The following is a 26,252-nucleotide window of genomic DNA, read 5'->3' as shown; positions in this document are numbered from 1 at the left end:
GCCATTTTTGGCACTTACATAAAGCTTGTGAGCCTACTTCTTGTATAGTGTAGATATATACGAAAAGTTGGTGAGAACTGAGCACATGCAAATCGGAAACTCGTCCTGTAACCAGAATAGCAATGAAAATAATAGGAAAGAGAAAACCAGCCCAGGATCTAAAATGATGGCACAGCTCCTAAGGAAACTTTTACTAACAGTAATATTCAAATAAGAAAATCAAAGTAGAAAACACTGATATGATAGTGCAAATGTAATATTTTGACATTAGGAATAAGAGAAAAAATTGTTGAGATTACTTGATTTGCCAGGGAAATGAGATTGCCACATGTTTACATTGCACAAAAATGTTGTTTTGTTGCACAAAAATGGAAAATAGGTTGAGGTTAGACTAAAATTCAGATCCTAAATTAACTTTGGTACCACTAGAAGTTTGTGGCATTCCCACTGGACAAAGTTATTATTTCTACTGCAGTAAATATTGTTAAAAGATAGAAATGCCATTGCGCTAGAGACGGTGCCTGTCATAAAGAACTAATATGCTAAATAGGCAGAGTAGACCACAAAGGCTAGGTACAGACGGAGATTAGGAGGAGGTTAGATCAAGGAAAAAATGGCTATCTGATCAAAGGTAAGTCATGTTGGGAGGCTAGCGGGGGGGGTTGGGATGATCGGGGGCAAGCAGGCTCCAGGTGGGGGGAGGGATCAGGGGACAGGTGGGGTTTGTGGGGGGAGATAGGAGAGGTCAAGCAGAATCTACTTGGAGATTCTGGGGGGGGATGGGGGAGGCAAGCAGGATCTGCAAGAGGGATCAGGGAGGCAAGCAGAGTCCATGATAGTCTAGGCGACATCTGCAGGGGGATCAAGAAAGTGGGGGAGCAAGTGGAGTCTGTGGGAGGGATCAATGGGATTGAGGGGGAGGCAGCATCTGCAGGAGGGATAAGGGGGACTAGTGGGGTCTGTGGGAGGGATTGGGGGGAGAGGCAAAGTCCATGGGTGGGTTTCTGGAGTCTGGGAGGATTTGGCAGGATCAGAGGGTTCTCAGGGTCTGGGGGGGGGGGTGGGGCCTTGGGAAGATGGGGCTGTCTCCCTTCATGACCCTACAACCAAAGGTTATTTTTAGCTCCTGATTCTCCCGCCCACTTCCAGATGAACAATCCCCGGTGTCAACCTATCCTCTCCATCCTGCCCCTCCCTCCACCAGGATTTATTTCCTTGGCTCTCAGAATTGGCAAATGCCGATAAAACTCGCACTGGGAATGGCTTGTGGGATGGGGGATTTGGTGGGCTAAGGGGGTGGGTGGGGCAAAGGGCACCTGGGGTTGGGATGAGGGAAGGGGGCTAAAAATAGCCTGGTACCAGGGAAGTGGATAGGAAAAGTGCAGCCTTGGGGCTGGGAACTGTACAGAAGTTCAAGACCGTTAGATTGGTCTAAAAGTGTCCAACACAATCTAAGTTAGACTACCTTGGAAGTAGGGTTAAGTTAGATCAGGTCAGCCATTTTTAAAGCAATCTAATCTTCCTGGAATTTCTGTACCATTTCCACTGAGTTTGACTTAATTAGGGATCTAAGGGCACAGACAGAAGTGCAGCCCCCCCTTTGCAACTCACAGCATTTTGCAGGAAGTGCTATGAGTTGCAATGTTCCCCCTGGACCCAACAGAAGTTCACTGCTGGGTCCAAGAGTTGGGGATTCCAGCTGCTTGCTGCTCCTGTCTTCATAGCAACTTCACACCCCCTCCCAGCCAAAAGCTGTTTTCAGAATGGGAGGGGTGAAAGGGAGCAGAGGGAGCTCAGTCTTCGGGTTCCCCAGCCGGTGCTAGAGGGTGGGTGGATTGGAGCCCCCCCAGCCACCAGCACTGAATGAAAAAAACCCAGACCAAACTCTCTCTGCTCCCTTTCCTCCCTTTTCCCCCCTCTCCCCCTCCCTACCCCCCCCACCAGCTCCCCTTCTGAAAACAACAACAGGCTGTTAGCTCTGCAGGCACAAGTTACGGCACATGCTCCATTGAGGATCCAATGCAATGAGGGCTCAGATTTTTGTGGAATTGGGCCCTTTTAAAGCAGTCTGCAGCCATGCACTTCTGTTTGGTCATGGCTGTAGACTGCTTTCTGGGGCAGATCAGGCAAAAAATTGTTTCTTCTGTCTGTGCCATAAGTGTAAGGTCTGCACATGAGCAAACTAAGGTGGATCAGGTGTCCATTTTTAACAGAATCTAACCTCCCCCCTAAGCATCTGTAAGCACCTAAAGAGTATGATACATCCTACAAGCAGTAAATTGAGAATTGAGGTACAGAGAGATGAAGTGCCTTGCCTAAATCACATGGGAAGTATGCAGCAGAGATCACAAGCAAATACAGATCATGCGTCCCTGCCTTCATCACATAACCACCTAAAAAAGGTCCTATAAAAAAAGTGTTCAACTATAAAAACTATACTGAAAGATTTCCAAGATGGTGGTTTCATTTTCCTGTATTTTAAGGAAGGATGTAAGGGCTCTGGCTGTGAATTTCATGCAGAAAAAGGAGATTTCCTGACATATACTGACAAATATATAAAATATATAGCTCCTTTCTAAAGTCAAGTGCTCATAGTTCATTGAAACAGATGGAAAGTGCCTTCTGGACGAATACAGGTTTCTATGTTCAAAACACCATTCTAAACTCGCATCATAAAAAAAAAGTTTCAAATGCTTTTCTTTTGGATTTCTATTGCACGGCACCATTATACCTGGTAAATGGTAAAATGTCTCAAAAGCCCTAATAAAATGTCCAATTAAATCAACTCACTGGCACTTTCTAAACCACTGTGCCTCAAGTCAATGATTTGGAATTGCCTTGCAAAATTTTTGTGGTATTCTCATCTGTCAGTAACAGATTAAAAGAAGATTTTGTGGATTCCTTGTAAATAATCCCAAACCTTTCAATGCCTGTTATTTATATCTAAACCAAATAAACATGGAATGAGTGAAGGAGGGACCTCTACTCCAACTACTTGCCAATAGATTGACAAAAAAAATTCGCCAAAGATCTGTGTGAATGTGTATCCCTAACATTAGCACAAAAATGGAGAGTAATATGTCTTTTTGATCCTTTAGACCTGAACTTGTTTTGTTCAGCCAGATGCAGCACAGGAAAAACTTAAATGATATTATAATAATAGTTAAAATATGATCATTCATAACTTCTGAAAATAAATATTGGCTTTCAGCAAAGATTACTGAATATGTATTAAGCAGATTAATTTACTGGTTTTAAATGCATGCTGTCTTGCTTCGAACATTATTCTGAAAGCTTGTGGCCAATAAGCCTGGGAATAGCAAGTAACATTTATCTACAATTAGCAGGCAGCTGTTTACTGCTAACTGTGGGGTCTCTGTTTTTAAAGGGAAACAAAGACGGGTGTGGGAAGAAAATCCTTAATAGATGCTATAAGGAACTGAAAATTTGTTCCAAGAAGAGTAGCAAAATATAATGATTGACAAAGACATGGGATCACATGAATAGCCAGACATAGAAACAAATGAATATTTCTCAATCAGTAGCCCACCATTAGTAAAACATAAACATTTAAATTAAATACAACACAGAATGGACAGTTCCATATTCGATGTAGAGAAGTATAGTATTTTAAGTGTTCTGGGTATGTTTCTATATGAAGAAATTATGCTTATTGTCCCATATTCAGTCATGTATTGTTTTACTGTTTGGTGTAAATAAGTTTGCAATGGGACATATCTAAAAATGGGAAGCTAAACTTTATTTGAATCAGTTGCTTCTCAGAATAGATTATGAATAAACTGTATCAGCACCATATCCATTTAGATTCTTAATATGATACCTGCCTCCATGTGTCTAAACACAAAAGTCTCTGAAATACTTGCATACTAGCAATGTTAGCCATAAAGCCAGGCCAAACTTTTCCAAAGCAATTTTTTAATTGAAAAGACTATTTTGTCAGCAGTAATTTTGTTGGCAAAATTGTTTTCAACTAAATGAACTGGTTAAAAGAAAATTGGACATAGGCATTTTTCCACTTAGAAATTTTAAATTTTCCAGTTCTCTAACTTTTCCAAATGAAAAGCAAGCCTGGATAACATGAGCAAGTGGGGGAAAGAAGGGTTTTTGTCCACATTTTCAGGTTGGGGGAGGACAAAATAATTGTGCCGTTTTAAAGAGTGGGCTTACTCCTTGTGTGTGTGTGTCAGCTGATCCATTGCAACTGTTTCATAGGTAAGGTAAGTTAAGCTAAAGCAGGGCACCTTAGAAACAGCTGTTGAATTATCCCTGTTTCCATGATTCTTACTGGGATAGATCAGACACACAAAACAGTTACAAAGAAGAAACTTGAAATTCACTACGCCCTCCCCTTCTCCTTTACAAGGAATATATGTCATCTCTCCATATCCTCTGACTGCTTTCAATTTTATCAGTTTGGAAACAGTTATAGAATACTAAAAAGCAATTACAAGACAGGACTTTCCACATCTTTTTACTGTTTTAAATTAAAAACAAGTTAAACAGAGTTTTCCCCTCACTTTCTCAGGGTCCTGTTATCCTCTGGAAAACCTTTTCCCTTGAAAAAGGGAACAAACCTTTATCCTGGGACCTGTAGGATGAATGACACCCCTTCTCCCCATCCTCCCTTGACTTTACCTCTAGGAGATACTAAACAGAGAGATGATGATACAGAGATGCCTGTTACTCCTACATGTGATGTAGGGAAACATTATGTATATGCACGTTATCATAGGCCTATTCCACTGATCAAAAAGGATGGAGATAGGATACCTCAGAATAAAAAAAATAAACCTGAACTAAATAATATTTGAAATCAATTTAAATGGAAATGCCCTTTATTTAATAGAAGGTATAGAAAAGTTCTATAGGGATTTTTTTTGTAATGAGAATCCTAATTTCCACCTGCTCTTGCTAGGCCAAGACCATTCTGGATTGGTTTGGATTTGGAAAACCAGATCTCAAATTGAAGCTTGTCTGACTACAAGTCCCAGTTTATCTGAATTCTCTCTAGTCCCTACTAAGGCCATGACACTTATTGTTTTCCTAGGATGGAACTTGAAAATGTAGTTATGGTCTTGCCCATCAGTAGAAATTTGATATCAAGTTTTGGCATCTTTTTGCATCCACTCCTCCAAATATAGCCGAAGGCTTTTTGCTTGTTTTGGGTTTTGTTCTTTTTTTAAATCACAGAGCAGTAGCAGACCTAGTTTCCCCAGACTCCATGGTCCCAGCATCACCCTTTTGCAACAGTAAGACTGGAGGATCGCTGGCGTCTTCTAAGACTGCCATTTTGGAACCTTATAATCACTAAGAGTAGATTTAAAGGGTTTGAAATGCTTTGAAATATCTTAAAACAGTTGCTCATTTCTAATTACTGCTGGGTGGAAATGGTCCTAAACCACATCATTCAGAACTTAATTTCGCACAGCCCCAATCCTGGGGGAGGATGTACAGATCTGGGGATTTAGCTTAGCTCTTGATAAAGACAGTGGTGCCTTTCCAAAACTGTGATAGCATTTTGAACATTCACAAATTTGGTCATGTTCAGAGTAGTTGGGGTCTTTTTTGGGGGCTATTAATTATTTTTGCCATAATGACAACAACGAGACAAAACCATGCTACCCCAGGTCGGCATGAAGAATTTAATGCTGGGGACATTTTCTGTGGAAGTCTCAGCAAAGACTTCACCCCAAAAGCCACCTTCATAGGTGGAGGAAATTGTTTCCCATCAGCAAAGGTTGTGAGGCCTTCCCCAAAATGCCATAAATTTTGAAGAAGCATGCATGCATCTGTACAGAATGCCTTCGCCTCTTCACTTCCTATCATCCCTACAGTTTCCTGGTAATGTGGCTCTAAATGGTATATTCATCTATAAATGAGAACATTAATGGCTGAATAAACTTTACATAGGTTTGTAGAAAGAAGGATGGGTGCTGCTTCTGCACACTTATCCTTCCCTGACTTTATCCCAGAAGAGATAATGATTTTGAAATGCCAGGATCCCTTTCGCTGTAGTATAAGGAAGATAGGTGTATAGGTTCAGCCTGATAGGCAACTGAGAATGTTTCTGGAAGTAACTTAACATGGTCTCAATGTTAGTTTAGTGTATCTATTTCTGACCTTAATTTCCTCTGAATTCTGTGAAACCAGGTCTCCCAAACTGAAGATGTAAAAAGTGGTGTTTAAGAAAAATAAAAATCCAAACTTTTTATTTAAATCAGAGGGATGTTTTATATTTTAAATTAAAACCATTTGTCAAGTTATTTTTTAGAAAACCTTTTATGAAAATATAATGAAATTGGAAATGATGACAAACTAAGTTAAAGTCTATCCTTACTATTAAAATAAAGAGATTCAAATAAAATATGATATTCAAGCACACTAGCTGTTGAAGTTTTAAAAAAAGACAAAACACTGAACTGGTACAAATCTAAGCACATGAACCAGAGTTTATGGAACTGGTGCACCCAGTTTTTAACATCAGTAGCCTCTTTGGTGGGTACAGAGAGATTTTCTTCTTTTTCTTTAACTGGTACAGATCAGTGACTACTTTATTTGATGTTCAGAAACTGATCGGGAGTTTAGTTTTAAAAGCAAAACTTATTTTTATCAAATTATTGTTTCTTTTGTATCCGGCACATTTAAAGTAGTTTTATTTATCTGATAAAAAGTTAAAACTGCCGTTTTTGTGCATTTCCATTGATTTACACATTTCTATCTAACTGCAACTCGACAAGAATTATGATTAAAAAAATAATCATATGGTAAATAAGCATTTTTTCATTCTCCATTGTCTGGCATAAAAATGTAAAAATTAAGACCGCACAAATGTGTGTTAAGGGCTGTAACTGCTTGAATAATAGGCACAGATGTAGTATATTTTCCTGGTTAGGAAAAATAAATATCAAAGTATATCAACCAGTGGCATCAACCTTTTTCTGTAGGAAATATAAATAAGGAAGACAAATGAAAAACAAGATTACAACTGGTCATTTAAATCTAAATTTCCTCTTTGCTGAATTAAGTCATGATTAACACTAGTGATTTACATCACTCTAGATTGAGCTAAATCAATCTACCCACCACCCCAGTCCAGTGTGACACTAACTAGGAGACCTTTGCCTCCCTTTCATGATGAATATAGGTCATTGCAAACATTTCATGTTGCTTTATCTGTATTGCTGTTTTCACAAGATTTCTGTTTTTTATTGCAAAATCAATATTATGAGATTTTTGTAAAGGGGTTTTAATTTGATGGTGACACAAATGAAGGCACAATTAATACCTTTTATACTTCATATAAACATCTACTGAATTGTACCTGGGTTAGAGAGGAAAGCTTTTAAAGCGAGATAATCAGTGCTTTGGATTCTTACACGTGCTGGTGTCTTCCCAGGGGCAGAGGATTGAAGTAGCTGTTATAGGACTGATTTATTTTTTATTTAGGCAGTGGTCCTTCAATTGAGCCTTTGTCATTGTGATCCCTGTATGGAATTGCCCTGGCACACCATTTGTTTCATCAAAGACATTTTGTTTACAGCTATCTTATGGCACCTTGTGGCTATAAGGTTTGCAGTTCTCACATACGCTGAATGTTAATGAACTATAAAATAATTAGCTAAGAATCAGCCCATTTAACTTGAATCAATTTATGACACTGTGTTTTCTCATTGCTGGCTCCATTGTCTAAAAAAACTACTAGGGAATGGGGCTGCTCAACATAGGTAGTCCCATTTATATCACCTTTAAATGGGCTGGATCATGCATTACTTAGCAGTTATTCACACGTTGCCCTGTAGAATAATTTCACAAAGAGCTGTGTAATTTAGAAGATGAAAAGGAGTTGGATTTCACTGCTGTTTTACTCCATGCAGATTTTGCACCCTGACACTCCTTTGCTAAATGCTCAGGAAACTTCATGCCCTGACACGTCATTAAAAAACTAAACCCAACTCTTAATTCTCTCGTGCATCTTAGCTTTAAAACATCTTACAACATAACATCTGCCAATGCACTATAAAAATAAGTGAAATGCCAATTAATCAATCCTTTGCCTTCTGTATGTTGTCAGGAAAGCTCCGACTTTGACACCTAACGCCCAAGTCCTCTGTCATCTTTTTTGTTTTATAGTTATGGCTGATAATACACTGCTAGGGATGGAGAGTAAGAATTTTAATCATAATGTAATATTTCCTGGTCAATATGAGTATCAAGAAACTATTCCACAGTCAAATAAACTTTTGACTTTAATAGATGTATGTGGGTAAGGAACATAGGATCACACTCTGGGCTCCAGACCTGAATCTAAGGACCATACAATCTTTTATATACATGGATATATATTTAAGTGGGAAGGCTAACTCTGTTCCTTTAATCATGTCTAAATTGCTGTAGTTGCCACCAGATTGCATATATAAATGAGGTAGTACTGCTGCTCAGCCATTAATTCTGGTTAAAGCATTTTAATAAATAGCTAAATAAAGAATCTGGGCCATCCTTTTAGATTGGTTAAGATTCCACTGTAAGTAGTAGGTTGTTTCTAATTTTCCTAAAATAAGTTATCTGCTTTACTCTATTAGCTAACTAGTATTTAAACACTTTAGAGGATTAAAGCATATTATAACTTACTCAGGGAGGATATTCTGATAGAGGATGTTTGTAGTGGTCATAAAAAATGCCCACTGTTTGATCAAAATAACTAAGACCAGCTCATGAAGCCTTTGTAATTTAAAAAAAACTTCTTAAGATGTAAAGTCTCCATGGCTTCTACAAGACCTGTTCTGTTATTTGTCAACATTTCTCTATATCAAATAAAAAGCATTTAACTGGATTGTATGTATATTTTTCTTATTAAGAACCAGTGTTATATAAGGGTGTGGAATATTCAACTAAAATGCATATAAAACTCTTAGGAATAAATTCTACTTTCCATATTGCAACTTTTTAGCTTCTGCTGAGTCAGTGGATTTTCTTCTGATCCATGCTGGTGCAAAAGAGAAGAGAATCATGCCTACAGAATTCTTGTTAGCTATGGGCTTTGCACTATTTCAGTTTTACATGGTTATAAACTTGTTCTGACAACATTTTATCTATGGGCCAAATCATATTTTCAATGAATGAAATGGCAAATGTGCCATTAGCTTCAATAAGACCAGGATTTGTCAGAATGTCAATTTTCAAATCACAGACTAGAACGTTTGTAATTATTCTCCAGTGATGTGTCCATGCAATTCATGGTAACAGTGAACTAATGAAGGTAGGGTTGGGCCACACAGGACACCAGTCCTGGGCAGCAACCCTATGGACAGGCACTAAAAGAACTGGGCTACCAGCATTGCCACTGCTGTGCTGGAGACAGCACAGCCACTGACACTGCATCATGTGCAACTGCATCCCTGTGCACTCAAGTGCCCAGGTATGCATGGTAACATTATTAAAAGTTGGATATATACTTCAAGAAGATAATGTTTTTTGGCATTGTTATCCTCTACACCAGCAAGAAAATGAGGAAGAAGTAGGCTGAAACTTGCAAAACATCTAGGGAATTTAGATAGCTGCTTCCTATTTATTTTAGTAAGAACTGGACATTACATTTTCAACTTAAAGACATCTTGCCCAGTTACTGGCCAAGGGGAAATGAGCAGATGCTTCCAAGCAGTAGGTCTCTAAACCTTTCAAGATATAATTTCAAGAAAGCAGAAATCTGGAGAGATTTCCAGTATTCAGGACCAAAAATTTAGGATTTTCAAAACTCATTATTTATACTGGAATAATTGCCTTAATCAACTCTCATTCGGTACTGCATCTTCCTCTCTAAATAACATTAACCATTAAGTGTATATGTATTAAGCATACATTACTCTTTAGTACCAGTCTGTGGACCCATCATCTTATTGACTTAACAGGGGCTTAGGGGAAAGAGTTTAATGTAATATCCACTTTTCAAAGTATGCTATTGCTGCCTTAAGCAATTCTGCCACTAGAAAAAGGTTTTGTTTCTGTGAGTATTTCCAAGGCCTTTAAAGCATCTGAGATGGCTTAAATGATTATGTTGCCTCAAGATCTACACTGGTTAAAAATCTTGTGTCACTTAGGATTCCAAGCTGTTTAAGCACTGATGTTGCTGTGAAGTGGCTCAAGCATTAAAACGGGCATAAATATTTAAAGAGATGCAAAAGATTATATCCTCCTCAGGACAATTTAAGCGCTTTAACCTCCTTCAAAATAGATTGCTAGGAAATATAAACACAAAAAGTTAGTTACAATTTCATTTTGTCATTGACGTAGCCCCCAGAGAGTCCCAGGTCTTCATTCACACTGTGCTAGGAGCTGCACAATAGGTAGAAACATTTTTTGTCTTGAAAAGCTTACGGTTTGAAAAGAGGAGCAATATACACAGGTCGGAGATGAGTGAACTGACCAAAAGGTGAAAACTGCAGGTGAATATTAATTTGATTGTTGCGTGTGTGTGTGTGTGTGTGTGTGTGCGCACATGTATGCACTTTGTAATAAAATGTATACATAAATGCATACATACATACTAAACACAGCTTGCTCCAAGTGCTTTTCAGACTAGCTTTCATGTAAACATAGTAGCTGGTGTAAGTTTTAAGAAAAGATTTGAAGGAGAGGGCAGCAGCCTAGAGACAGAACACTCAGAGAGGGCAGACTGTAAAGCAGCACTGATGAAATATCATTTGTTATTCTGTTCAATAACAACACCGAAATCAGTTTGCTTACACCAGGTATTCATTTGACTTGAGGTATACCCAGTTCCTCTTCCAACTCATACTAATATAAGATAGGAGTAACTAGTATAGCTGGACCAATGTAAAACTGATATACTGGATGACAGTCCAGGAAAGAGTTTTCCTAGAAGCATGCACTTAAAACACTGGTTCTCAACTTTTTAAAGACTTAAGGCACCCTTGATAGATTCAAGGCATGCCTTGGGAAAATACTAGCTCTTAGCTTTCACTAATTATTTGACTACCAAAAGAAAAAAAAAAAAAGCAATTCTTCTGTTGAAAAGAACTCAGAAAGCCCACAACAGATCAGAATGGTTTAAACACTATAGATTATGTGAAATCCCTGCTTGATCTTGTGAATCCTGTTTGCACACCTAACAGCACTAATGTTGTGAGGTACCCCACAGCACCCTTGAAAGGATCTCAAGGGATCCTGGCTGAAAATCACTGACTTAAAAAGATTCTGCAGCTAGACACTGCATATCTACTTTTCATTGTTATAGAATTTATTGCTGTAAACCTGGCTTTGTAAACATAAGTTTCAGAGACTTAACAGTAGAGTATAAGTTTGTAATAGTTAACATATCCTTGAATGGCAGAGCTCCATGGGTCATTGGTAAAATGGAAGGCTTAGCAATGGATCAAATTGTATCTGCCAAGTATATTTATCTTTCTGCTTTCTAAGTGTTAAAGAGACCTAGTGACACTGATAAGGGAACTGTTACTTATATTTGCAAAGTCTAAATACATCAGGTCATGACCCAGATTGGATAAGTGGTGACTAAACTCATATGGCCTCCCAACAACAGAAAAATTACAGGAGTGGTAATTGGGCACCAGCTATGGAAGAAAATGTGAATGGCAAATACAAAGGAGGATTATGACTTTCTGACTCTTGGCATGCTTTAGTGAGTATATGGACCATGCCACTTTAGTCTGATCCTCACAAAGGAGTTGTCTTTGAACAAGCCGAGACTGACAGCTTTTTTCTGGCTCTGTGTGAGGTTAGAGTCTGGGACCTGGCACTCATGTCACTGGTGCATGACCAAAAGTAGAGAAGTTACACTTTAGTAACACAGTGGGCCTTCTGCTTCTCCCTTTGTTCTTTAGACAGTCCAGTGTTCTTTCTTATCGCGAAAATACAATAAAGGTGCTGGCCATCGATTTGGTCAAGGATGAAACTGGCATAACAGAACTGCAGTGGTGCAGAACTAATCTGCAGCCAGACCCTTCCTGTGTGATAAGCCCCCACCCAAGTAACCTAATCTGCAATAGGAAATCACAAAAAAAGTGCTGAGCATTTAGTGATGGCCTGAATTTTTTCACAGCCATTTGAAGGTTTCCATTGGGGTCCTCCTAGTCATTTGATGTGGCAATTAGCAAAGAGACTTTTGTACTCAGGGGAGATAAAACAGCCTTCTTCAATAATTATGTTTATGCCTTGAACAGAAACAAAAAAAGCCTGGAGAACAGATAACATTGTTACATCAAACAGCAAACTGGCTGCGCTATTTATTTTCCCTTATTCAAGCAAAGTGTTACTTTTCCCATGAGAAAATTCTCATACATCATAAGATAAAATGTCCCCCACCGCCCCCTAGACCTCACACTTTTTCATGTGGGTTCCTAACCTGTTCTTTTCAATTGCTTTGATCCTATAGTAATTTTTCAGTTCTTTTTTTAAACATTGCTATGAAATATTAACAATTATGGTCACCAACAATATCCATGGGTCCTTGTTGTTTGCCATCAAAGCTAAACAAGCTGAAAGATTAAAGAATCAGATTGTTTCCTTGATATACTTAAAGGGCCAATTTACTCTGCATCAATAACATTACACGAGGCATCTTTACATAGGAATGATCTGATTCTAATCCATATTAGAAATAACCATGTTGAAAATCAGTATATAAAATGTAGGACTATGCAGCATTTAATATGGCCAAACATTGAATATGCCTTTTCATGACTCTCATAAACCAGAAAATTATCTATAAAAGAAGTCAGATTACAATAAGACATAACATGGTATCTCTCCAAGGCACACTAAATGCATTCAGAGCTTGAGAGAAGCTAGAGATGTAAAAGGAAATCATCCAGTCCATTATTCTACCAGTGTGGGATCATTCTTAATTTATTGACGTTATCTAACAAAATGTTATGGAGGGGTTCAGGTATATAAATAGTTCCCATTTTCACAGACAGGGGAAAAAGAGGCAAGGAAGTGCCTTGCCAAAGATCACACAGTGAATCTTTAACAGGGCCACAGAGATTTCCAACTTGGGGCTTGATTTTTATTATACTGGGCCACTTTACTTCTTACATGATGCATTGGAAAGCTCAAATAGTAACAGATGGCTGTATTCTTTATTGTCAGAACCTCTGATTTTCTATGGAGATAGAGCCAAATGCATCAAAACACCTGGAGAATAATATGTGTAAGCAGACTGTTTTAAAAACAGCTGACTAAAAAATAAGCTGTTTGGACATTTTAATACATGACATTTTTAATAGCTTATTGAAGGATGCTGTACATGGAAATACCTTCACTGGTAATGCAGTTTCCTTCACAGGAAATCAACCACTGGGTTAGGGACTTACTTATTTATTTGGGATAATATTTAAAGTGATGCTGTTACTTTGTAGGCTTATGTAACACAGTCCAACAACCTGATGAAAATTATACCATGCCAACCACACTAGTATGCAAAATGTTACTGTCTTCTGCATATATGTATATGTATGTATCCATATATGTATAGGGCTGTGCAAAATAGCACAGTTTCATTTCAATGTTCGTTTTGCCATTTTGACAGGACAGTGTTTCATTTCATTTTGAAACAGCTGTTCTGTTTCATTTCGTCGAAACTGTTTTGCTGTTTTGCCCATAGGCTAAAATAGGGAAGCATGCAACTGCCTATAACTTTGTCATTTTTGGTATATTTGGATGAAAACAGCAGGGATGATAGCCCCTTCTGAGGGCACAATGCCTGCCAAGTTTCAAGGAGACAGATGCATGGGTTTCTGGGAAACTGCACTACAAATTCTTGAAAGCAAAACTTGTGTCACTTGTAAGTGTGAAGGCACAGGGGGGTGAAAACTGCAGGGATGGTAGCCCCTGCTGAGGCCATGAAGCCTGCCAGCTTTCAAGGAGATAGGTGGAGGGGTTTCTGGGAAGCTGCACCTCAAGCTGCTGACAAGCAAAACTTGTGATGTATGTGTGTGTGTAAGGCATGCCCTCACTGGTGCTGGGGCCTCTGCACAATACGGTAGTGTGCCCCAGTGAGGCCTCTTCCTCCTCTATAGCCTCAGTCCAGTCCACCATTTTAAATAACAACAGGTAAAATAATAACTTAGTGAGCAGCAGCACAGTAGCTCTAGCAGCATCTCAGGCAGCCAAACCATGACAGAGCCTTTCTTTCCTCTCCTGCAGGAGCTTCTTCTCCAGTGTGTGCGGTAAGGCATGCCCTCACTGTGTCCTTCCCCCTTCTTCTTACTTTCTGTTTCCCTGCAGGCAAGCCCAGCTTCAGCTTCAAAACTCAAAATGTTTTGAAAATTTTGAAACATTTTGACTGCTGTTTTGTTTCAAGGCTACTTTGAAGCCCATCATTTTGTTTCGATTCTGCTGTTTTGAACTCAAAATGAGTCTAAACAGCATTGAAACAAAACAGCTGGTGAAATTTCACACAGACCTAATATGTATATGTATATGTACATTCATGCTGTAAAAATTCTTAACTCATCTAATATCTTCACTGTTATTATCTAGGCATTTTATCTTAATGGAAGAAATAATTACATAAGAAAAATCAATGGGATTTATGATGCTCCTACTTGCATGCATAAGTGTGAAATAAAATTTATCAAATTACTCCAGTATAAACTTCAGGATAAGGAAGAGAAGACTCAGACTCAGTAGGTGTGTCTACATGAGATGCTAACTGTGCAGTAGCCTAATAACACTGCACAGTAGTGTGCAGGGCAAAAAACCATGCTAATATGCTACTGTGCAGTATTATTAGGCTACTGCTCAGTAAGCATCACTAAAAACCCATTCACTGGCACCACTCCACAGTAGCTCAAGTTACTGCACATTGATTTAGTACTTGGTTAACTTGCATTCCTTCTTACAAGCAGAGGTGTAAGAGGCTTCGCCTCTGTAGTTTCTGCTCACTGAACAGACTTATGAAGCTAACTCACTCAGTCTCCAACTCTTCTTATATGAATATGTTTGACCTCTTGCTTTACCTCTGTATTCCTCTTTCCCCTGTGACATTTTTATCTATGCAACTATATTATTTAAGGGTCATGGTATGGTACTTTTGCCAGTGTGTAGTACTGACCCACCCCAGCTCAATACGAGAGCGATAGTCATTGGTATTAGGCTGACATAAAAAATAGCCCCTGCAAAAAAACAAGAACTATGCTACAAATTTTGGAGTATCATCTACTAGCATTTTATCTATGAGCTTTTACTATATATGCAGATACAGAGCACTGCTGTAACATTAGGGGATTAAAGCTTTCTAGGGCCACCTCACCCATACAGTGGTGAGTATCCCATTAGTATAGCAGCAAATTTCTCTCACACACTGCCTTCACTCCAATCATCAGTGTGAAGTGTGTTGGGCATGAAGGAACCACAAGTGCATCTTCCCTTTGATGCCCTCACCCCCTCCCCCACAAGCCTTCCTTTTGGTGGAAAAGCAAAGGAAAAAATCTTATTGAGTTCAATTGAACTCTTGCAATTTTACATTTGCATTGACAAAGCTCTTTTCCAGTGGTTTATAGGTTCCCAGAGGGAGGTGAAATAGCAGCTTCTGTGTCCTCACAACTCTCCCCACCTCCCCCCATAAGGGTCTGACTCTCTAAGACAGAGGAAACCATTTGTATGAAAGCAACACTAAATCAATAAGGTCAGTTGTAGCCTGCTGAGTTTCTTTTTTATATAGGAAATATGGATTTTACTGAGCATCAGAGTAAAAGGCCTACATTTCTGGAAAACATATTTTATTCTTTGCAGGTGGCTTACACTCATTGCTTCTGACACAGGCACCATTTAAGCATGCAACAGTGAGCTGACCTGCTGTGATAGAGGAGAGGTGCAAATTCCAAAAGGACTTGAGAGAAGCAGTTGGGGGCACTTCCCTTGTTTCTAGTGAAATTCATGTGAGTGTGTAATTATAATGAGGCAAAATGATCTTAGAAGGGAGAGGGCAACAGGCAACGTTAAGAATCAAAATAAATATATGAAACACCATTTCTGAGTATTAAAGAGAGAATTCCTTTCACAGAGAGAGCACAGAGTTGTGGAATCCTTCACCAAGCTCTACAGCAATCAGCTACACCAGTGGAGGCCAACTTTTTTGGGCAGGCATGCCACAATTTAGCTCCACATATTCCCTGAGCGCCACTTCAATCCATGTCCTTTGCCCAAAATGCTATTATACTTTCCGATTCCTGCCCAATCTGCTACCCTGCTTTCTGCCCTATATGCTGCTGTGCTGCCTGTTCCCTCACAACCTGCGGTGTATTGCACAAACTTGCTGCCCATGCTCAGGCTAATGCCGAGCTATACATTATTAATACAAGAGCTGGTTAGTTTAAAGCTAGGTTGTATTTATACATACAAGCTGCTGTTACTCTCTTACTGTGGCATAGACATAACTTAAGGCAAAAAGCAACTGTATAAACCACTGGAGAAGAGCTTTGTAAATGTAAATGTTAGCTTGTGCGAGTCCTGTTGGATTCAATTGGAATTTTTCCTCAGATGCCAGTGGAAGCATAATTAGGCAGCTGATTCAGAAAAGCCCTTAAGCCATAACTAATCTTGAAAATGGTCTTCAGTAGAACCTAATCTTATGTTTAAGTGTTTCACTAAATCAAAACTTGTATTTAGAATCTCTTTTGGAAGCCTTTGTCTACATGGGAAAGTTGCCCTGTAGAGCTTAACATGTACATTTAAATTGATAATGTGGAAGCCCCTCTGTGGATATGTTTGTTTCAATATAAGAGTGGCTTTTCTTAGTTTATCTTAAATCAACTGTGGACAGGTTTAAACTAAACCAAAATAAAGGTAATATCTCCTTGTCTGTCTGTCTATCATAACAAATAATATCCTATTTGTTTAAACTAAATTAGTTTAAAAACTAATTGATAGTAAACCTGTGCAACTTTCCTGTCTAGACAAGGCCTTAGATCCTATTTTGAAAATGTTTCAATTTTGATTAAAATGTCACTGTAGTCATCTCTCGAGGAGTGGGTGTTAGGAGAAACCAACAGACAATACATATGTTCTTTTAACTGCCAGAGATGCTATAAAGAACATCAGAGTTTAGGAAATGATAGAGCGAGTGGGTGGTGAGACAGGATCACATAATGCTCCAAAAGAGTCTTCTGGGCAGGGACTAATTTCAGGATGTGAATAACAGCTGTGGGTTTTCATTGCTTATGATGTATCAAAATTCTTACAAATCTTCAGATTGGGACAAGATGACTGAGAATTCAAAGGGCTGTAATGCATCCTTCGAATAATAATTTTACTAGCTCTCTATCCTCAAATCCTTCAGAAAAGCTCTGCTTGGAAGAGGCAAACATTTTTTTAATGCCTCATGCATCACAAAGGCAGTATTTTTTTTAATGTAATGGTAAAACCAGCTCGTCTCACTGAAGTAGTCTGAAGACATGTTTTTAAAATTAACTGACCCCATTCTGACTCTAGTTCAACGTCCAAACCAAAAGTATTTTGATTTATTGCTAAGCAATCCTTAAGATCTTACCTATGAAAAACTCTCATTTACACCGATTGGTTACATTTCAGAAGCAATCGTATCTGTTTATCTACCTAGCTGTACAGTAATCTGGAAAAATGCCTGGTACTAAAAGAGTTTGTGAGATTTCTGGAAGCAAAAGAAAATAACTTTGAACTACATTATTAATAATAACCCTCTGGGACTAAAGACCCAGCTCAGCAGCATTCATTCATATTGTCTCATAGAAGTTATAGAAATATGGGCTGCAGGATCAGATACCAGATCCTGCAACCAGTATTTCGACCCTAATGGTTCCCTCCCTTGGGAAAACCCATGGAACTTTACATGATGCACCACAGTTAGGCTTGATCATCTTTCACTTCTAAAGGTTTTGGCTTGCCAAGAAAGCAAAATAATCCAAGTCCAAAATGTGATGGAAATTCAAACCCAGGCAACTATTTAATTTGTTGGGATCTGTTTCAGTTTAGAGTTTTATATAAGGTTTCAAAACTAATTCTAATATGTAAAGAAAAAGAAAAGTGGTACAATACAAAGAATGCTATGGGAATAGACAGTCTGTGCACCTTCTAAACTTAGGGACAAAACTTATGTTGGCACACAATGGGCCCGTCTATGCATGCATTAAAGTGCTTTTTCTAATGCACATTAAATTTAGTACCACCAAGGTACTAGAGAAATGCACCTTAGGCTGCCTTAATGCACAGTAACAAGTGTGCATAGTTTTTTAGTGATGCTTAATATGCAGTAACCTATTTTACTGTGCATTAGCCTAATTGCATGGTTTTTACATTACGCTTTAATGTGCAGTCAAATAGGCTATTGGTCATTAAACCACACATGGAGACATGCCCAATAAATCTTTAATATTTCTCAAATTAATTAAGATTTGAAGTCCAAGACCTAAATGCCCACATGTACTTGAGGGACCGCCTCCTCCCATATGTTCCATTGTGATTTCTATGGAGAACTAAGACCAACTTCCTGTGAGTCCCATATGTTTGCCAAGTTCATTTGGCAAAAGTATGTGGGAAGTTGTTCTCTGTAGTCACACCTCAGCTTTGAAATAAGCCACAAGGCCCATAAGAGCCAAAGCCTGGACATCATCTGGAAATATTGTAAGACTTTATTTGGGCAGGTTTATTTGGGATATTGTTTTATCATTTACTATTGTACTTGACTATTTTCTCTATTTTAATGATTTACCTATTTTTTATTATAAGCTCCCCAGGCCCTTCTTTGGGGAGGAGGACATATAAATTAAATGAAAAAATAAATATCAACAAGACTCAATTTCACATGATAGCAAAAAAGCTTATTCTGTTCACAAAGTATTTCTTACTTCCACTGTGTGTTTGTTTAATCTATTAAGATTAGAAATGTTTGGGGTCAGTCACTGTCCATTAGGCTGGCTCTGTGCAGTGCTTTGCACCATGGGATCCATTTCATAGTTAGTTCCTAGGCATGACAACACTAATAACAGTAGTCAATAGGGTATTACCATGTATTTGAATGGGAACTGAATGAAACTCATACACACTTTAAAGTATATAATTCATAATGCTGGCCTAAAACCATTGTCAATAAATGTTTTAATAGAATTTAAGCTGTTAAAAATAGAAATGATGTATTAGATATCAAGCCTAACTTAGTTAGTTCCAAACTTAACTATAATTTTATGATAGAGATTTCATAGATAGACAAAATAGAATGTCAGATTTATATAAGTCAAAGCCTTAGTGAAGATCTACTGTAATTTAAATTTCTTGTACTGAAATTCCAAGTGCTTGTGGGCTTTTTTTTGCATTTGTGCTAACTGTTCCTTAACACATAGTTAACTGAAGAGGAATACAAATAAATTGAAAAACAATTATGTTTTAGTAATTTTTAATGTCAAAGCTTTCTCCCAGATGGATAGTTTTTCAAGCACGCTCAATATTTGACTGTATGCCAAAAGTCTTTACAGAATTATTATGAAGGTAGAGATGTATCAGATTATCACTTGCATTTACAACTGCCTGATTTATATGCACAGCTGTACACCTCAAATAAACTACCTGTCTAATGTATTTGATATAAACTAAGCATAAACTGACAGAAAGGAATTATTTCAAATATTACTTCTTATAATTTATGTATTAATTTGCATTATAATAATAACTATAATCCTCATTCAAAATAAAAAGCCAGTTAAATAAGATACCATGCAAGTGCATAAACTGTTTTGTTTTGGTGTTTGTTTGGGAGGTTTTTTTGGGAGGGGTTGGCTAAAACATTTTTCATTGAAAAATAGTCTTTTTTAATTAAGCGTTTTCTTTAAAAACATTTGATGCTACAGATATTGCCCTTTTCCACAATTTTTCTATGATATTTCATCAACTGTTTATGTACATTATTTTTTAAATCATTAGCAAAATACTCATTTCATAAAATCATTTTTTTCTTCCTGAAAACTACATTTTTCCACTGGAAAATATTCAGAATGCTCTAGAAAGCAATTTAGATGAAAAATTCCTTAAAATATTGTACAGCATTTCATGAAATGTTGGAGTTCTGAATCCGGAAAAATCAAAAAAATTGAAATGTAATTTTTTATTGCAAAATTATTTTCCTAGATATCAATTAGCTCTCTCAGTCACCTGCTACAAGGTAGTCCTTGCCATATTATGTCTGCCATCTAATAAAGAGTGGGAGAAAGGCAGTATTAGTATTGATGCCTGCAAATAGAGTAGAGACACAGAGAAGTTAAGGTCCACATCTTAAAGGTATTTAAGGACCTAACTTCTAGCAAGCTTCCAAAAGATCACCTAGAAGGAAAACATTTTGCCACTGCACTGTTGCTAGAGTGTTGCAATAGGACCATGCTGGTTGCACTAGAACTATTGCTGGTTATACTCTAGACCCCAATGGCAGCAAGAGCCAAATAACCTTCCTCACCCCCTTTTACCTTTTTTTGATGTAGATATTTAGGCACCTTTGAGGATCACTGGGACCTCAAACTTCATGATACTTGTTCCAAGTAGCACAAGGAGTCTGTAGCAAACCTGGTAACTAAAAGCTGTGTCACCTGAGTTCTCTCTTAGTTACAAAACCCACCAATGCCAAACACTCACAGAAACAGACCTTCCATATAATGATATGGGAATGAAAATCAGAAGACTTTTTTAAAATTCATCTTCTGGCTTTTGAGCCTTCCAACTCCATGCTTTTATGTGTAATCTTAATAAGAAAATCAGGATGCTACTTTATTTCTTCAAGGAAAATGGAGTCAGCAATATCCTCTGTCCTGGAGTCAAAATAATAGACTTGTGAATGAAAATCACTATGGGTCATATTCTCATACTCTTATTCTATAGGTTAGTAGCACATTACTTCACAATTGGTCCTATTGACTTCAATGGAACAACAGGTGAAAATGGACTCTTCAGCGTGCAGTAGGGGATTGGAATCTAGGCCTCTATGCCAAATAATATGAATTGTCATTAGTGATAATTATTAGCTATTTATTAATATTTTCAAAAATGTTGGTTGGTTCAAGTGTATGAACATTTGCTTTTGATGTTATTAAAAAGATTAAAGAGCAAGGGTGACACTAACAATTCTTTCTCAGTATGTTGGAAGGTGAAATAAAACACCCAAGGAGTGCTCACCCTGACTTAGGAAACTGGCGATTCAAATGTCACGGGGAAATAGCATGTCAGTGCAACTTCTTTAGTGATCAATAAAGTAGTCTGCATTCATGCTTCACAAAAAAGGTTTCTGAGAACCTTCTCAAACTCCCCTGGGGACAATCCTTTGACATTTTCATTGACACCTACTGAAGTAGTTGCCTTTTTAGCTTTGCTGTAGGACAGCAATTTGCCACCTCATTATCAGTTTGATTGATGAGAACACTGTCTTAAAATGTCTGTCACATTATGATTGTTAGTTTGACTCCTTTGCTAGATTGATCTCCTCAAAAAGAAACACTGATGTGCATGACAAAATGTTTTCGAAGGCAAGATGTCAATGACAGGTTTTCTGAAAGAAATTGCAGTTTCTGCAAAAGGAATTGACCCCATTGCTCCTTTGTTGTCTTTTACATTTGTGTTTTCAAAGTGGAGTAGTATGCACCATTTACTTATAATGACACTCCAGAGGTGGCTGCATTTTAGTGGCTGATATAGGCAACATTGTTTTGCATGGTTTTAAAAGTTTGTGAAACACTGGTGGATCTTTGAAGTTCTGTGTAAGAGATTTTTATGAATGCACAAAGACTAACAATAGAGCCCAGCTTCCCAATCTGCTAGCCACAAAATAAATCATTCCAGTGCTTATTTATTTGTCTTTTAAGAGGTTGCAGAATTTCTTACCCCAATATATACTGAACTTTCATCTTTTCATCTTTGATCTATACTCCTTTTATGCTTCCTCCCTCCCTCCCTCTCAGCACCTGAAAACTTCACATTCTTTACTGGATACTTTTACACCACCCACAATTCACTGTTACTGCCATGCCACAGGTGACAAAATGCAGGCACAGGGAGCCTAAAGCCTATGTCTATGCAGCAAACAGAAGAGACTACATACAGAATGACTAGGCATACTACCTTTCATCTACCCAACATGGGTAACGAGAATAGTGAGCACACCATAGCACAAGCCTGCAAAGGAGCTTGGGGTATTTATGTGGACACTGAAACCCCTGCTGCTACATCTTTACTATTATAGTTACTTAAGCTAGCTGGATCAAAGTGAAGTCAGGTATGCTTCCCAGTGGCAGTGCAGATATAACCTAAGTGATTTACCAAGGGATGAAGAGAGAACCTATGGAGGAATAAGGAATTTAACTTTGCTCTCCAGAGGAATGGACTAGCTCTTTAACCACTAGACCATTTCTCTTCTTTTTTGCAATTTGCACATTGTCATTTTCTTCTGCAGTGGCTTTCTTAGCTTTCTGTAGATACAGCAACCTGTATTTTGGAAAGTATCTCTGTTTAAGAGAACTCTTAAGCGTAGGAAGTCAATGGGACTTCAGAATATGCTTTTGTTAATTCAAGTTAATTGCAAGGTGTGCTGCCCTTAGTAGGAATGGATGCAAATATATGCTTAAGTGTTTTTCCTTAATATAAGGGTGTAGGATGTAGCTGTGTTGGTCTAAAGACATAGGCAGACAAGGTTCTTTGGGTAAATCTGATATCTGTTGTTACGCCAGCTCAGATAGTTGGAAAAAAACTTCTTTGCAAGCTTTTGGGTACAAATACCCTTTGTCAGGCAGAGGAAGTGTCTGCAGTTGGTCTGTGCTCTTCTTGGCTGGATTAGTAAAGCAGCTAGATGCCAGAACGTATGCAAGAAAGCATGGGTGACTGGTGCTTCCTGATCTTGTGGGGGCACCAGCAGCCAATCACCAACCGGGGGGGAGGGCAGTGTCCCCCCGTGGCTGATTGCCGACCAAAAGTGCCATTGGTGCTTCTCTTGCCGCCCCTACATTCTCATGGGGAGCACCGGCCATCGACCCCAATCCCCAGCTGGCAAGGGCCAATCTCGGGGGGGGGGGGGCACATGCCACCCCCCCATGCCTCCCCTATGCAAGAAAGCCAGTTATTTAAAATGTAATATTTTCATTGACGGGCTTTCTTGCATGGCCTCTGGCTGCTTTACTACTCCATCCAGGCAGAGCACAGACCAACTGAAGATGCTTCCTCTGCCTGACGAAGGGTATATGTACCTGAAAGATTGCAAGGAAGAATTTTTCCAATTATTTGAGTTGGTCTAATAAAAGATATTAGATGTACTCAGAACTTGTCTGCCTATTTCCTTAATTTATGCTTTTTTCTTAAGATCAGATTTGGACAATATAAATACTAAGCCTGTGAGGAGCGACTAGTATGTGCTTTGGATTCAGATTTGGCCAATTCGTGAGACAGTGATTTGATTCAGTGATTCGAATCACTGTCCCGAATCGATTCAGCCAAATTTGATTCAGAGATTCGGCTGCTGTTGAATCTTGAATCACATCACACACAGGCCCATCCCCTGTCCACTCTCCTAGCCCTGGCAATGGCTGCCTTGCCTGCCCCAGCTTCCAGCACTTTGAGAAAAAAAGCCCCCACTCACCAACTCCTGCCTGGTGGGTGCTGATCCCCACTGCCTCCCACTGACCCAGACTGTGTGGGGGGCTCTGCCATGAGCCCCCCGACACCCATCTGCTCCCCCAGCCTCCTCCCCACCCCCATGGCTGCCCCGTCCACCCCAGCTCCAGCCCTTTAAGGAAAAAAAAAATAAACAAATCCCAGATTCACCAGTTCCTGTCCGGGGGGAAGGGCGATCCCTGCTGCCCTGTGCTGTGCGGGGGGCTGTGCATGAGCCCCACAAAGCCCCAAGGCCATTGCATCAGCTGGTGAGTTCGCAGGGTTTTTTTTGTTTTTTGTTTTTCCTTAAAGGGCAGGCAGAACAGCCATGGAGGGGCTGAGGGAGCGGGGGGCTCATGGCAGAGACCCCCATGTAGTGTGGGGCAGTGGGGGGCAGCGGGGATCACCCCCACACCTGGCAGCACCCAGTGAGTTTGGGCTTTATTTTTTTTAAAGGGCCAGGAGTTGGGGCAGCTGTGGGGGTGGGCAGATCTGTCCCCTCTCCCACCCGCTACTTACCAGCATGGAGTCTGGCTCCAGCTCCATGCTGCAGTGGGCAGGGACTGCCCAAATCATCAAAGCTCTCTGAATCTTTTCTGAATCTATTCAGAGAGCCTTGAATCAATTTGGACCTTTTAATTGGTCCCCTGATCAGATTTGGATTTGGAGATTTGTCCACTGAATTGGGATTAATTTCCTCTGAATCAAATCAGCACCCAAAGCTTTGCACAGCCCTAACAGATAAAGTAAGAATTAGAGTTCATGTATTGTCACAGAAGTAATCTAAGGAAGAATGTACAACTCAGTGAAAGATTTTTTACCTAAGCTGCATTTGAAAGCCATTTTATTGCTGTTTGAAAATGCTGATAATTTCTCACCAGTTTTGTACACAGTTTTTCATTCTCTTTCATTGTTTTCTATTTTTCTGCAAGACAGCAGCTTTGACCCCTCCATTTCATTCTATATAGCATAGCTCTCTGCTTCTCTCTTTCCTTCCTTCTTCCCGTGCATACATTTTCCTACAGAAAGCATCACTATAACATTCACAGATATGTATTGGCAGATGACAGTTGACACAAATTGGGGTTAAATACAGATCTTAGAATAAAAAGCACAAATAACTCTTATGATATAGTTCACTGAATTAAAATAGGAAATCTGGGACATCACATTCTGCTGCAAAACGTAATGTCCCAGATTTCCTGCTTTAATTACAGGGTTACCATATGTCTGGGTTTTCCCAGACATGTCCTCTTTTTTGGACCCCTGTGCTATGTCTGGGTGGGTTTTTTGCTCTCCTGGGCAGGCTGCTTGGGGCTGGGAGGAGTGGGCAAGCTGATTGCCTATTGGGGGTCACATGAACCCTGACAGCCAATCACCTTGACTGCTGCTCCCAGCCTGGGAGAGCAGAGCAACAGCAAAAAACAGTCAGGGACAGGGAGGGAGCTGCGGGTCAGGAGTGAGGGGTACCATCATGGGTTGGTGGGGGATAGGGGGTCACAGATCAGGGATTAGAGGCACTGCCTGAGATGCTGGGGGACTGCAGGGGACTGTGGGTTGGGAGTGAAGGGGGCCTGGCAGGGGCTTAGGAGTCAGGGGCAGAGGCAGGGCATGAGCATATCACTGCTCCCCCACAATCATATGCCTCTTCCTCTCCCCCCATGCCCCACCCCCCCAGGGGTCCTCTTTTTTGATGCTGGAAATGTAGTAACCCTAACGCTGCATAAATTCCAGAGGATGCTTCCTATTCTTATTGCCTTATCCAAGAAAAAAAATATCTCTTTCACTGATTTACTTGACATTGTTCAGTGTTTCAGTGCCTGGATTGAAAAAACTGTGAGTAAAAAAAAATTGGCTGGCAAGTGTGTGTTACGTTGCACCCTGTACATGCTTTGCAGCAAATCTGAGTCTGCAACAAATCACAGCCCAGGACTTGGCTACTTAGTTCAAGGTTTAGAAACTCCTTAGTTCTTAAGATAGTGCTTCCCAAACTTTTCCTCAGCATGCCCCCACTTATGACCCCATTTCCTCAGCTCCCAACCCACAGCCCCATGCTCATCCAGGTGCCCCTGACTCCTGACCCACAGGCCCCTGGTCCTGCCAGTGCACCTCATTCCTGACTCTCAGCCCCCTGGCCTCTCAGCAGTGCCAAAGTCCTGGCTGCTACCTGTGGCAAGCAGCAGCTGCTGCAGCCAGAGCAGAGCACAGAGATCAGCTTCCCCACCTCCCGGCCCCGGTTCCCTCCCCCATAGCTGAAGCAGAGCCCACCAAGGGGAGAAGATGAAGGCTACAGGCTGCCCACTGTGAAGTTGGGGCTCCCTGCCCTGCTACTCTAGGAACTCTACAGCCCAGAGGGTGGGACCTGGTATGGGAGGGAGTGCTGTGCCCCCATGGCCTCCAAGCTGAGACATCCCCTGCCTGCTCAGCAGCAGTGGGTGTAAAACTCCACTTCACTGCTGCTGCTGTACCTCACCTTGGCAGCCATGATGGCATGGTGCTCCCTCCAGTGCCAGGTCCCACCCTCTGGGCTGCAGAGGGGGCTTCTGACTGGAGTTGGTCCACCTTGGCTACAGTCCCATACCCTGCTGTGGGTGCAGAAATCT

The sequence above is a fragment of the Alligator mississippiensis genome, chromosome 2 (assembly GCF_030867095.1).
Source record: "Alligator mississippiensis isolate rAllMis1 chromosome 2, rAllMis1, whole genome shotgun sequence".
NCBI classification, from domain to species: Eukaryota; Metazoa; Chordata; order Crocodylia; family Alligatoridae; genus Alligator; species Alligator mississippiensis.
This window is presented reverse-complemented; position numbering follows the sequence as displayed.